The 15,905-nt window shown below is 43.9% G+C and overlaps 1 protein-coding gene across 4 annotated transcripts in view; it reads right to left on the reverse strand.

Annotated features, from left to right (window-relative positions):
- Nucleotides 1-15,905, reverse strand: part of LOC147032524 (contactin-3-like) — a 217,909-nt gene that overhangs the window by 175,653 nt on the left and 26,351 nt on the right. Inside the window, exon 1 of one of the 4 annotated variants that reach the window (XM_085870234.1) lies at nt 275-361. The exons of the other annotated variants lie outside the window; for them this stretch is intronic. The gene's annotated coding sequence lies outside the window, so the exon portion shown is untranslated. Of the gene's footprint in view, nt 1-274; nt 362-15,905 lie in introns of those variants that run through there. 4 annotated transcript variants of the gene reach the window in all.

The following is a 15,905-nucleotide window of genomic DNA, read 5'->3' on the forward strand; positions in this document are numbered from 1 at the left end:
AAAAATAAATAAAAAAATGGAAAAAATATGTAGCTGAAAAATTCCTATCGCCGAGTGTAGCCTCGTATAAAAATAGCACATACAATTATTACACTCTACAGAACAGAATACCTCATAATGATAATAAACGACAGTGTGGCCCTGTTATAATGCGATCGTTGAGGTCCATAAAATGTCCGCGAAAAAAGCAGGGTCGTGCCAAATCGGGATTCAAGGAAATCGGCTTTCAAACTGAAGCAATGTTTCCACGTTTACCTTCTGGCAAGTTTATTACCTTTGAATTGAAGAATTCCACGAATAAATCGTTGTTGTTCGTCAATTAAAACAGATTTATTTTTAGTGAAGCTTTTTATGTTGTTAAAACAATCGCACTGTTCCTAAAATATATATCACAATTGACAGGTGCTCGGTTATTCATTTGTAAATTATAACATCGATGCAATAATTACGTATTTATAAAATCTAAACGCTATTTATTCACCTTTCTATAATCAATGCGAGAGGAGGTTGTAAGCTGCTGCTAACCACACTGATGGCTGTCATGAACTGCACAAAGGCAAAATTAACGTGTTTTCCATCTCTTGGATGCGTGTTACAATTGCCGACAGTATTCAGTACAGTAACATGCTGTACAGGTTTGTATCTGAGGAGCAATAGGCTACACCATATAGCTTAGGTGTCTAGGTTTGTGTAAGTACGATGTTCAAAAACGATGTTCGAAAATGAAAAAAAAAATGATGTTCGCACAACGACGACGTCGCTTTACGACGCGTTTCTCAGAACGTAACCCCATCGTTAAGTGGCGCATGACTGCATATATATATATATATATATATATATATATATATATATATATATATATATATATATGTATATATATATATATATATGTATATATATATATATATATATATATGTATATATATATATATATGTATATATATATATATATATATATATATATATGTATATATATATATATATATATATATATGTATATATATATATATATATATATATATATATATATATATATATATATATATATATATATATATATATATATATATGTATGTATATATATATATATGCCTATTGTTGGCTTAATGGTTAGGGTGGTGGGCTTAGGATCCGAGTATCCTGAGTTCAAATCCCACTCGGCTGTTGAATTAATACCAAGTGGGGTTGACTCTGCCTGTCATCCTTCCGAGGTCGGCAAAATGAGTGCCAGCATGCTGGTATCCTGTGTCGGAGTGGTGACCTGTCCAGGATTGTACCCAATCACCAAGGAGACTGCTTTGGCAGCACCAACGTTCTGCACAGAGTATGGTCCCAGTGGATGGGTATATATATATATATATATATATATATATATATATATATATATATATATATATATATATATATTGGCATGCCCCTTTCTTTTTTCCACCATCAGATTTTTGTTACTGCATGAAATGAAACAAGATTTGGCACATATACTAATGATATTATTGTCTTCCTTAAGAGGCCCCTCAAAATTCGTTTTGATGCATTTTCACAAACTCCAACGGATTCCATTCAAATTCGGTACAATTATGGCTTTTGGTCCAACTTAGGTCATTGGCTATAAATTTTTTCCATAACACTTCCGATATTCGAAAAAAAATCGATAAATCGATATCCCTTATGGGATTTTCATTTCAAATCCACTCAAGTTTAAGGCATACGGGGGACGCAAATTTCCACTTTGCCTAGGGCGCTGTTTACTTCTGCTATGCCAAGCTGTTAGGGTTAGTGTTAGGGTTAGGGTTAGCTACCCTAACACTAACCCTAACAGCTAATCCAAACCCTAACCGCTAACCCTAACTGCAACCCTAACCCTAACCGCTAACCCCTAACCCCTAACCGCTAACAGCTATTCAGGAAATATGCAAGAAAGCCCGAGCAATGCCGGGCATTACTACTAGTATGTTTCTGTTTTGTCTTGTGATTTACGTACAACCTGCACCGAGATCATTGTTTAAAAAAAAATGCATTTCAAATCCCATAGTTTGTCAATTTTTCTCTTCTTCATAATATTCATGAAGGTAGTCGTAATATTCCTGTAAAAGTAAACATGTCCCCTAATGTAGCTTGTCATATTTGTCAAGTGTATAAAAGCTCCTCTTCAATCCTTGTACTCTGTTAAAAAAAACAAAAAAACTTTCTTCAATGTATATTGCCGATGGAGAAGCTTTTATAGTGCATTCATATATTATAGGATGCACAAGAATAAATCTGTTTCCTCTTACATAAATAATAACAACACATTAGTAGACAAATCAGAAGAGTATTTATAAGATGAGAATCAATTTTTTTTATTTTTTAAACAAAATCATAAGACAAGCACTTTGGACCACAACATTAAACTTGCATCACACCTTTCATTGAAAACAATCAAAATTCTCCTGATAACTTATTTTGTCAAAAATTAAAGTCTTGCTTCATGTCTGGTGTTGGCTTAATGGTTCGGGTGGTGGGCTTTGGATCTGAGGGTCCTGAGTTCAAATCCAGCTCATCTGTTGAATTAGTAGCAGGTGGGGTTAACTCAGCCTGTCATCCTTCCGAGGTCGGCAAAATGAGTACCAGCTTGCTGGTATACTGTGTCAGAGTGGCGACCCATCCAGGATTGTGCCCAATAGCCAAGGAGACTGCTTAAGCAGCACCAATGCTCTGCACAGAGTATGGTCCCAATCTCCTCCTCCTCCTCCTCCTCCTCCTCCTCCTCCTGTGCCATCCGACGAGGGTAAATAATCCCAAAATCCGGATAGGTGGCTCCGTTTGATGTTTAACCAATGTTGCAAAATAATGCTGCTGCTGTAAATAATGCTGTAAAATCTGTCTTTTGACACGAGTGGCCAGGCTGATGCCTCTGGGTCAGAGGTGATGCTTTGGTGTGTGCATGCATTGGACTTGCGTCCTTTTGAGATTGGGGGAGCGCTCATCATTCTTCATACATGTTGATTTCTCTGCTGATCACACGTGCCTTCTGGTTTCTTGGTTTTCATTACCAGAAACAATCATCTGAGTGGCAGACACTGTTGTTTTTGGCGGATTCTGTGGTTTTACAATGCGAGACATAATCCGTGGCTGACGTTCACCATTACAGCCAGGAAGTACAATTGCAATATATATTGTCGCAGAGCTGGCGGTCCAGATTAATCCCCCTGACCCTAATTGTGGTGACTGGCGGTCAACACCGTCAGCCCGGATAGCCGAGCGGTTCTTCTTAGGAGTCGGACATGTTGATCCACCAAGATTATAACGTGCACGGGAGGGGAAGGGCACAATGGCAGAGCGACGAAGGCATGGGGAAAGCACAACACAGCAGGGTTTATACTCGAACCCCACAACAAATACACGGACACAGCAACTTAAAATAGATGCGGGAATTTAATGAAAATAGACAAATATTTACAAAGGACAATAATCAGAATATAATAATGTGTGAGGTAAACTAAAGTCCAAGTCGAGGCACCTTAACACACAGACTTAAATACAGACATGGAGAAACAAAATAAAAGCAAATCCTTCCTGTATTCTGGCACTTAGCCTGGTCCAGAGATAGTCTTTGTGGAACTTGGAATTGAGGCATTTCGTTCTGCACGTGTAGATGCGTGCAAAATAGCAGTCTCTCTCTCGCAGCAGGACAAATGTACGTCAGGCAATTTGTGAGTGGTAGTCAATACCATGGCTCAGAGACCCCGTGTAGCTTAGAATGGCGCTGTCCCCTTCGGTGACACACACGAGGCTTCGAGGCCCATCTCAAGCGACCAGCCGAAAGTCGATGGCCAACATCTTGCTTCACCACGTGAGCCAAATCACCTCAGCAGCAATACGAGAATCGTGCCGTCTTCTTCATGCGTCAAAGGAAAGCCAGCCGTAAAGCCTTGTTCTTACAGGCCATCTCCTAGCTATGTTCTCTCTCTCTCTCGACCACGTGCGCCCCTCACTCTGCAATCGTGCGTTCCCCTCCTCGCTACGAGCTGCATCCCTGTCCTATCTTCTTCCTCTTCCTCTGACTAACGTCACACCCATCAATCATCAGCCTCAGGGGCGTGACTTCACCTGCCGTCACCCTTGGAGGCGGGGCTTCTTTCTACTAGGTCATTTTATAAAAACGCATTTCTTCCATGGCTTGTAATACAAAAACACAGGGAAAAGTCACAGGGGGGGCAATTACATACTGGGGGAACTTATCCTTAATCCCTATCTAATTGACACTGCACCCCCCCCCCCCCCCCGTGTGGTGACAGTAACACTTAAGCTCACAGTTTCCCGACTTAATTATATCGAGATGTCTCTGACATGTCCACAGACCAAACAACTCCATTCAATCCTAAGTTTCCTATGAAATTCCTCCATCTACCCGAACAACAACAACAATATATTAACACGAATATTGACAAATGATGATGATGATATTATATATATATATATATATATATATATATATATATATATATATATATATATATATATATATATATTTTAATCACTATTCAAAGGCAACTTGCGGTGAACTATAAACAATAGCTTAGGCCTTAGAGTGACTATTCCTCTATCTATGACCATAATCATAACCATTAACTATCAAGCTGAACCCAAAGCAACTATCAAGGTTAATCGATTGTCCAAAATGTCAACAAAAATCAAAAATTTGCAGAGGTTGATAACAATCATTAAAAAAACAACATTATTTCCTTTGTTTTAACTATTTTGCAATAGTTAACAAACTCCATTTTATTGCAGACATACAACTATGATAGTACAGTATGTTAATATTGTGGAGTATCACTCCTTTTTTAATGTAAATGCAGAAATATATAAATTAGGATCTTGGCATTTATGAGCATTTATGGGAACCTTTACACATTATTCTCGAAATAAAAAAGATAACTGTAAACAAGTTGTGTTGCTGAAACTACAATAATTGGCACGAGATGAAATGGCTGGCCACTTGGACAGTTGTTTTAAATCGAAATTAACTCTGGGCAGCCAAATTAATTAAGTAAATGAAATTAACTAAATTAACATGTTTACAAATGCAGTGAGGTTTATGGCTAAAATAAAGAAAATTATAATTATCACATACTTCATGCACAGTATGGTGTCAGTGCATACAACGGAGCAATAGCATGTCAAAACAAGTTTTTTGTAATGCATGTGCTCATCTGAATGTTTTAAGATGGATTAAACTAAAGTAGCTTTCTATGTATAAACAGAAGTTTGCTATTTGTGAATCTTTGGTTGCACATGGTGTTTCAGCAGCAGGTGCAACACCAGGAAAGGAGATCTGCTTGGAATGAAGAGGTTCCTGCATCTTTTCTGGAGCTTGGGGATTGTGCCAATCGGTACTGAAGCGTGAATTATTAATGCCTTTCATTTTCAGCCACCGCGCTTTGATTTTTCCATAGCTCGCTTGCTTACTGCTACAAGAAAAAGTGAGGGTGGTGGGAGGCGAGGTGAAAACCATGAATGGTGACACTTCCATAGGTTGCCGCTACCCACAGAGCAATCTGGTTAAATGCACAGCATAACAACCTATAAATCAGTGATAATATTACATAGTTCCTCTTTTCACTGCATCCTGTTATTTGTGTGCTATAATATGTAGTTTGTCAAGCTTCTGTGCCTATGGATGTCTTCTTTTGAAGAGAAGATGTTGTTTTGCTTTGCATGTCAATGCTTATGGAAGATCTTTCATCCTGTAGGAAAGATCTTTCACAAAGGATGCAAAGATAAATGCAACGTTATTCCTATGGATTATAAGTACTGTATATTACAATTCAATTGATAAATCAACTTGATTTATGAAATTTGAACCTCGGATCCTCGCATTATGAGATGAACTCTCAGACGATAACATAAAACAGGTCAACTCACACCTGACAACGAAAAACCTTATAATACTGCAGTTCACTTTAATATATTGTCCATGATTCCTTCTCTCTCTTCTCTTGAACATTGTATTGCACACTGCCCCTTCCAAATTCCATATCCAGGCAATGCATGACATCATTGCTGGGTGCTGAAGGAAGGGAGGATTCCGTTTTTACTCCGTTTGTTTGTTTGTTTGTTTGTTTTACTGGGTGATATCTCAGCCATCCTTTGAGCGAGAAAGCTGAAATCGGGGGACAAAAGTGAAGATGTGCTTTTGTAAAAAGAGCATTTTAATTTTTTTGATTAATCAATTAATTGATGAATTACTTAATTGTTGTCGATTTATGAATTACTTATTTCTTTTCTTTCTCATCTTGGCAATATCTCAGGCACCTTTTGAGCTGGGAAGCTGATATTTGAACATGACAGTGAACAAGCGATTTGGCTATAAATGGTATTTTTGACTGATTGATTAATCAATTATTCGATTAACTATTCACTTTTCAAGAAATTAGTTAATTTTCAAAAGTTACAGATTCGGATAAAACAGTGGTGGTTTTTGTATGCTATCGGCCAATTAATTAAGAAATTAATTTTTTAAGACTATTATTCAATGATTTTAATGACTGAATTCGTCAATTAATCAATCAATTATTGTATATGGCTCCCTCCAAATTTTGTCTCCATGTGCTGCATGGCGGCATTGCCGGGCACCAAAAGCACCCTGGCAATGTTGCGTGCTGGAGGATTTGTTATTTATTTATTTGGCATGGGGTGGTGTACTTTGTTCACCCTTGTTCTGCTTGGTTCAGGCCTGATTACCTTTAGGCTTTCACCATGGTCCTTTATATTCATGTTTTGCATATTAAATTTTGTGGTCCTTGATTGTTATTTCTCTGATGCTCACTATCTTAACCCATTCTCATCTGTCACACGAGCACATTGTCTCTGCCTTGCGGCACACCAGCCAGGATGTGGGACTGCAGCCGGGCATATTAATAAATCCATAAAAGGTTCTTCTGACCCCAAAAAGGCAACACAACACTTAGTGTCATCTGCATATGTGCAGCACTTTGCCTCCAATTCCTGATGCCTTCCACGGGCTACACTTGAGTCTATTTTAAAGACTGAGGATTTAAAATGGCACAACAATAAAGGACAGTTGACCATCGACCATGGTTTTGTACTTATTGTGGTCTCATCAGGCCAACATATACCACACAATTATTTACATGTGACCATGCAATCCAAGTCAATTGAATTATGGTTTACACCCCCCCCTCCCCAAGCTTGATGGAGAAGCAAAGCACAGATTAGGTCCCATAACAGCCAAAACTGCATGGCTAGAAGAGCATGGGACTGAATTTATTTGATAACCCTAGCCACCTGGGGTAATTGATTTGGTGAGAGCTGATTGGTTGTTCCCTCCAATTATTGATGAGAGGCGTAATTGCGTCTAGGGCAGCAGGCATTTACATGCAGACATGCATTAGAACCTCAACACTGCATGCCACCATCAGCTGCAAAATTGGTTTCATCACTTGTTCCCAAATTGTCAGTGACAGCATAGAATGAAACACGAACCATCAAGGCTACCAAGCATGTACCACATGCAATGCTGATATCACAAACATATCTATCATATCTATCTATCTATCATATATATATATATATATATATATATATATATATATATATATATATATATATATATATATTACTAAAACTCTCATCTTGTATGTTCCCGAAATACAGCCAAAACGGTACATGATAGCACAAAGATTTTAGGGCCACCTTACTCACCATTCGCCTGCGGTGTACAATATCAAGTTTCGTTCAAATCGGGCAACGAAAAAATTATTAAAAGATCAATTCCTGATTCAGTTAAGTACTCTTTGGGAGAATTTGATCAATGCAAACAACCTCAGCAGTATAGTTTGCTGGAGCTATCTTTTATTTTTTCTTGAAATGATTTATTAAAAAATCTCAAACATTAAGTATAGACAAAGAACGATTTATTTTTAAGCATAAAATAAACATTGCCATTTTGATCTAAAACTTCCGTGTTCGTTAATAACTAAAATTGTGTTTAGATGCGTGCTTCGTTGAATGATGACTCCTGAGGTAAATGCTCAAATTTTCTTCTAAATAAATTAGATTAAAATTTCGTGTCTTTTTAATTTTTTTCATCAACTGCTGTCACAACGGGAACCCAACAGGTTTACGGGTCATCTAGTAGATACTAAAAGCCCAATCACATCTCACTCATAGCTGGAGGAATGGCCAGTCATATCTGATGTTGATGTAATTAATCACCTCCAGCTGTGACGAGGAATATATAATTATCAACACTTGGCCCTTCTCGTCAAAGAAAGCTACATGAAGCAACCATGGTTCCCTTTTTTCACAGTCAACCCACCAACGGAAAGTGCTCACGAATGCTTTGTTGAATACTCCAGTAGTCAAAAGGCTCTGTTCCACGAGATGGTACACGCATACAACCTGTACTTTGGGGGGTGGCGCTTATGCCTTGAAATCGGCCCGAAAATATTCTTAGCCCTCAGCCCTGGTAAGGCTGAATCTGTCCCTTTCCTATTTTTGCTAATAACCCTTTTCAATACTTGAAAAGCATTTCAAAAATACTTTTCCAGCATTCCCACCAGTGTGGCATCATTGTTGTTGACTGGAGTGGTTGTTGAACAGATATTCTCCAAGATGCATCAAATGGCCTGTCGCTTGTGCATTGGCTGACTCATGGGCATTTTGGCCAATGGGTTGTGAACTTCCAGAGTTTGTCAGGAAAGATAAAAGATAACGACCAGCAGCCATCATGGTGCATGATGGTGCCTGCATGATGTCACTCTGCTGATTGCATGCCGATTGGTTGGTTCATCCACATCTGGGCCAATCAGATTTTGAGTTTTATTAACGGAGACAGTAAGAATGATTGATGAGCAAGAGAGAAGATGAGATTGATCGATGTTGGTAGATGGAGGGAGACGGTCTTTCACCATGTGCTTCAGGAGTTGAGTTTCACTGTGTGCTTCAAGAGTCAATTCAAGAATCATCCGAGGGACGGCACTTCAAGTTCTGCCAGTTCTTGGTGATTCATCTCCGCCTATTCATTATTCATGATGGTTCATTTCCATTTCATTTCCGCTGGTTCATTTCCGCCGACATTATTCATGATGCTCGATGGTTCCACCAATCAGGTAATCCTGTCCTTTCTTTCTCTCAACCAATAAACGTTGAAGACATTACATTGTAATTTTAAAAAAAAGAGTTTGGTGCTTCTTCTTCATCTGCTTGCTGTTTTATCCTGAAGAGTGCAAGTCGAAAAGCTTTGATAATGTCTAATTTATTGAAATACATATTAAAATGTTGTTGTACAAATCAACTATAATATATATATATATATATATATATATATATATATATATATATATATATATATATATATATATATATATATATATATATTGTTGCGAATTCGCGCCCGCCAGCTTGTGATCGGCCGCTTCCCACTAATAGCAACTGCGTCGCCCACCGGACGGACAATTCAGTCCTGACTTTCGGGAGCTAACGCCGGAACCCTGTCACAGGTGGGTCTTCAACCCCACCATGGCCGTGCCAATTGTCTACCCACGCAAGATAGGGTCACTTGCCAAACTCGATATACCTAAGTACCTGCGCGGGCAGTCGACCGGGCGACCGTACCTCGACGCAGGTTGGCTTGGGACACGAACCGCTTAAGCGGTCCGTTCCGTTCTGCAGTGATAACCCAGCGGGTATTATCGCCGACCTCGCCGGATCCGATTCTATTTACTGGGTATTTAAACCCAACTATTTATTCCGCGATGCAAGATGGCATTTCAATGGGGTGAAAGGAGGACGCGACGAACGGGGTACCTTTAGACCAGCAGATTTATTATACAACACGTAAGCAGGCAAATAGGCGTAGTGGCGAAGATGGTTAAATGGTGGTGGTGTTGTGGCGATTGTAGCGTGGTTGGCATTGTGGCATCGTGGTTTGTTGTAATGGTGGGCGAGATATGTCGGTTCAAAATAACGATAGAGAAAGAAAAACACTATCTCAAAGGGTCACAGCCCGATGAACACGAAGAATTCCCTCTAAACAACGGTGGGGAAACCTATCTGAACACTCACTTACCGGGATAACTGATCTAAGGAACCTTTATGGTGTTCTGCGAATTTCCACAGCCGTAACAATATGTTGTGGAAATTCACAGAACACCATTCAGGTTCCCCGAAGATCAGTTATGTCGATAAGGCCAAAAAAAAAAAAATGTTGCATTGGCGTAACCCGCCCGACCCTAAAAATTCCGCCGACCCTACGTTTTTTTTTTTGTTTTTTTGCTATCGAAAAATTTTGCCGACCCTATTTTATTGCTATTTTTGTTGTTTTGCTATCGTTTTCAAGTATCTTGTTGATTGTGATCGCGATCGCAAAAACCCGGAAGTGTTTCGGACAGAACCCGCCGACAAAAAGGGTGGTACTCGAGCCGGGGGAGATTTTGGGAGGGATTTATTAGGAAAAAAAAAAAAAAAAAAAGATCCCGACCGACCTACCCTATTTTTCAGTGACCCGTTACGCCAATGCAACATTTTTTTTTTTGGCCTAAGTGTGTGTCCAGGTTAGATTTCCCCACTGAGGTATAACGGATTTATTCGTGTGCCGGGCTGTGAATCTTGAGGTAGTATTATTAGTAGTAAACACGTCCGCTTGTGGCAGGGTGATTTCAACCACGTCCGCTTGTGGCAGAGTGATTTCAATCATGTCCGCTTGTGGCAGGGTGATTCCAACACGGCACGTTTGACAGCAGGAACGGATCAGGAGGCGAACAGGGGTGGAGCCAGCCGGGGGTGAAGGGTCGAAGGTGAGGGAGCGAAAACCCCTCCCCTTGGGACTATAACAGGCCGCGTTCGCTCGTTGAAAACCAATTAGTTAAGTTGGGAGTTGGTGGAGTCCAGTCGAGTTTGGGAAGAGAGTTGAGGGAGTCCAGTCGAGTCCGGGCTTGGAGAGAGAGAGCTCGGAGGCAGTGGAGAGCTGTTTGGAGTTGGTGTGGAGAGCTGGAGAGTTCGGAAGTGGCAGCGCGGGCAGAGACACCGAGGGTCGCCGAACCAGGGCCCAGCGAGTCACCACGAGGGTGGCCAGGTATCCCGCCCGGTCTCTCGGAGCCCCTTCGGTCATCCCGGCTTTGAGCAACCATAAGGCTCACGAGCCCTGTTCTTGCTTTTCTGGGGTTTTGGATGAAAGTCTGTGGCACCTTGTCAACCAAGTAGAACTGACTAAGTGCATGTACATAATAAATAGATATCGGCTGTAGGTTTTCACTCGTGTCATGTCCCATCCCCCCCATTCATTGCATACGTGTGAAAATAAATGTCCCCATTGTTGAAATGTCACCTGATCGTTGCGTCCTTTCCTGCCATAATTGCGTTCGGAATAATTAGTTGGCTGATTAATAGCCGAATAAACGTACATCTGGTCCGACGGGGCTTGGCAATATAAAACCGCTCGGCAATCGCAAACGGAACGAGCTGCTTAAAGCGGCTCGTTTTCGTGCAGGCTCCGTTGAGGTGTAAATCCCCGGCATTTCTGTCTGTGTGAATAATTAGGTACATCGACAATTCGGCGATCGACCCTGTAGCGCGGACAGAAGAGTTGGCTGGTTTATGGTGTGGTTAACAACACCCGTAGCTGGGTTTCAACGTTGATCCTAAAAGCTGCGACTAGATTGCTCGTTCGGTGGGCGCGCAGGGCCGCAATTGAGATAAAGGCGGTCGCCAGCACGCCGAACGGGCGAGAATCCACAACACTGGTGTCAGGAGTGGTATACAAATTCATCCTCCTCTAAACTAAATTAACGGAACCGGATCAAGGGTGTGCAAGGCGACCCTCCGGTTCCATTAAATTCCGAGCGTTGAAATTTTTTATCACCGATACGCAAAATGGCAGCTCAAGGCAAGCGGGGGCAGGAGGGATTAGATATAGGTTTAGAAATGATAGAATCTATGGCTCAGGACGAGATCACCATGCAGGACTCCATTATGCAGGTTGACTATACCCCGAAAATAAATGCAGAATCCGAAATGGGCGCAGCGGCGGGGGCTGCGGTGTATGACACCCCCCCCTCCTCCGTCAAATTCCCTCCCCAGTCCCGGCAGATCCGCGCCTGATAATGGCGAATTGACTGCCACAGGGACACTTGACATGAGCCAGCTATTAACAATTTTGCTGGCAAAAATGGATGGCATGGAAAACAAAATGGAAACGAATGTGCGCGATATGGATGCCAAGATGGATGCAAATGCGTGCAAAATGAACGGCAATTTTGATGTGATGAGGGGCGACATGGATGCAAACGCGCGGGATCTGTGGGGCGATTTGCAAGCCACGAATGGCAAAATGGATGCAAATATGCAAACGCTGCGGGGTGAAATGCAGGACATGGGGTTGAATCTCCAGGCAGGGCAAAAGGCGATGAGGGCAAATTGGACGAGGTGAAAGGCAAAATGGCGGAGATCGGCACGATACGAGAGGAGGTGAACAAATTGAAAGGGAGTGTAGAAGGTGTATAGGCCGCAGTGAAGGAGAGTAAGGAAGACATAACAAATAAAATAATAACGGTTGGGCAGGAGGTAGACAAGTTAGGACAAGGGATGAAAAAAGTAAAGGAAGGATAAGACCAACTAAGGCGGGAAACAAAGAAGGAATTGGAGGCCGTAAAGAAGGAGTGTAAAACGAGACACGAAGAGATGACGGAGATGGTTAAGGAAATGGGAGGGAAGGCCAAGACAGAGACGCAGGAAATGGGAGCATGGCTAGACCGACATATAAATGAGACAGAAGACGGATTGAGACTGGTAAAGAGTGAGTTAGTAGAGAGACAAGAGGAGATAGGGCAGGTTAGAGACGACCTGGAAAAAGTGAAAGATGGGCAAGCGCGAATGGAGGGGAAGATAGGAGATATGAAGGTCGGAGTTGTGGAATGTGTTGAGACCCGGTGTAAGAGTCAGGATGACCTCCTTATGGAACAGAGGGAGAGAATACGCTCCATCGAGGCAGATCGTAGCCAGGTGGGGCCAGTGTCACTGAACGAGGTAAGAGGGTTGCACAACACGGGGGTGTGCATGCCGAGTTTGGGGGGGGGGAGCAGAGGCCGCGGTTCTCTTGGCCTAATGCGGGCCCCCAGTATGACTGTTCCTGCGAGTATGCAGAAAGCGAGTCTGATGGCATGGGGGAGTCAGCAGGACGGTGCGGAGTGTGCACCGACGCGGACGGGGGTAATAAACTCCCCGGGCGAATGGCTCGGGCTCTGCCCGTAGGGCACCATTGGAATCTGGGGGGTCCGTCCCTCCATGTGTCCCTCAGGGACTGGGAGGTGGGGTTCGGACCCCGAAAGGCCAGAAGGTGCCACTGCCTCTGCATGACGGGAAGACGGACCGGAGGGCGTATTTGGCCCAATTTCACTGCGTGGCCAGGGGCAACGGCTGGGACCAGGTGCAGGGCGTGGCACAGCTCACGGCGGCACTGCGCGGTGCGGCATCAGAGGTCTTGACCACGATACCCTTGGAAGGGGCAACACTGGCAGACCTCTATTTGGCCCTAAATAACCTGTTTGGTATGGAACAGCAGAGCGAACTTGTTAAGGCTCAGCTCAGTGGGTGCAAACGACACCCCCATGAGACGATGGGAGAATTGGCGCACGATATTCGCCGCGCGGTGGGGATCGCACACGCGAATATGGCGCCGGAGTACCGGGAGGAGCTCGCCCTGGACCATTTTGTCCGGGCGCTTGCGGGCACCGATGCTGGGTCAATACTGACCACATGCTGCCCGGAGAACTTCCAGAAGGCGGCTGACACTGCAGCCCGTTGGGAGGCATCAAGGTCGCCGACTGGAGGGGCCGGGCGACATGCAGTGGCAATCCGGCAGGTGGGCCCCGTGAACAACGGTGCGCTGGGAGCCGGGGCTACCCTTGGCGACCAGGCGCAGTTGGAGAAGATGGTCCAGGGCATGATCGACCGTCGGTTGCCGAGATCTGGGCCGAAGCGATCGGGCCCAGGAGGGGCGGGGGATGGGCCATCAGGGGGTACCCCAATTCGGAATGAGAGGGGGTATAATTCGGAGTATCGGAGGCACACACCTTACCGGGTGAAGTGTTTTAACTGTGGCAAGGAGGGCCACCTGCAGTGGGGTTGTAAAGCCCCGCGCAGGGAAGAGCCACGGCCCCCCGGATCACCAACTCCGCCCCGGGCAGACCGGAATAGCAGGGCCTAAACATCACGCCCCCTCCCGCCCCCCCCCCCCAGCCAGTCCCAGGGAAACCTGCATGTTCGGCAGACCCAGATATAGAAGAGCCCTCAGAGCTGCGACAGGTCATCAATTGTGGCCAAATTGGCAATGGTAGTTTGACAATTCGGTGCAAAATTGCCGGCGTAGGGGTAGACGCCGTGTGGACACAGGAGCAAGGGCCACGATCATCAGCCCTGTGGTCCTTAATTCGAGTGTGGATGGGTGGGATGAGATCCACCATCTGCAAAATCATAGTTTGCAGCTAGCTACCGGGGCAATGGCCCCCATCATAGAGCGTGGTTTTGTGACCTTTAAATTGGGCACTGTTAAAAGAAAAATAGAGGTTTGGGTGGCGAAGGTGTGCGACCCATGTCTAATAGGGTTGGATGTGCTGACCGCCGGTGGTTGCAAAATCGACTTAGGCCGAGGAGTCATGCAGTTAGGTGGTGAGGAATTGCCATTGGGGGGACATGGGCACGGATGAGAGGATGGAGCTGGAAGCTCCCGACTCCGTGGTCATTCCCCCGGGTGCCGAGGCAGTGGTCCCGGAACCTGGCCGAACTACTGGCGGGGCAATCAACCCCAGGTTTAGTCGTGGGCCGCACCCTTGAAAACACCTACGGGCCTATCATGCCCGTCCGGGTAATAAATGTTAGCACGGAACCACGCACTGTTAAACGGGGCACGAAGGTGGCAGATTGCACCCCAGTGGTATAAGTCGCAGAGCTGAGGGACGATAACATCGAGCCGGACCGGCCCCGGAGGGAGTCTCCAGAGTCTGCTAGGAATTGGCCCGATCCCATTTGCGAGATGGTAAATCGGAGTAGTGTAGATTTGGAGGATGCCCAGCGGGAGGCCTTGCACAAACTGGTTGACAGACATATAGGAATCTTTTCCTTGTCACCTGAGGATATTGGACGTACGGGCCTGGTGAAACATCAGATCCACACTGATGGGGCCCGGCCTGTTCCTCAGCATGCTCGACGGCTCCCATGGAGCAAGAGAGAGGAGGCTGATAGACCAGGAGCCCGGGGCCCTGAGCTCAAACGAACGAGGTACTAATATCTGAGCACAGGGGCATGAATAGAGTATCAAAAGACATATAGAAAGTTATTTCTGCCGGGTACCATCCTCTGCGTAAGGACCCTGGTGACCCTCCAAAGGGGTCCTTAAAATTGGCTAGATCAAACATTGGAAGTACCAGTTGGTATCACTTCCATATGATGCATATGACCAACCTTACAACAAAACCACATGTGACAGACATGCCGACTATTGCAAAAGACGCCCCCAGAAGCCCCAACAAGGGCCCCCAAAAAAGGGGCTAGCTCAAACATTGGAGGTACTAGATAAAACCAGTTTTAAAATCATATATACATCCCACAGAGTGTAAAATGTCCATTACCAGACAAATTGTCTGCTGCATTGGCCCTACCAGAACCCCCAAAAGTGAGCTCTAAAAAGGGCAAAACATTACGGTAGACCAGAAATACACAATTGGCATAATTTTGCACATTATGCCGGCACACCATTACCATAGGAAACATTTTTGTTTAACAATTTAACAAAAGAACTACAAAATACTAATAAGCCTACTGGTATCACACTATGAACCAGTAAACTCGGAAAACCTACAGGCTCATATTGTACTGAAACACTCGGAAATATACGAAGACATAAA

The sequence above is a fragment of the Eptatretus burgeri genome, chromosome 2 (assembly GCF_056783735.1).
Source record: "Eptatretus burgeri isolate ZD-2024b chromosome 2, Ebu_testis_v1, whole genome shotgun sequence".
Lineage (NCBI taxonomy): Eukaryota > Metazoa > Chordata > Myxini > Myxiniformes > Myxinidae > Eptatretus > Eptatretus burgeri.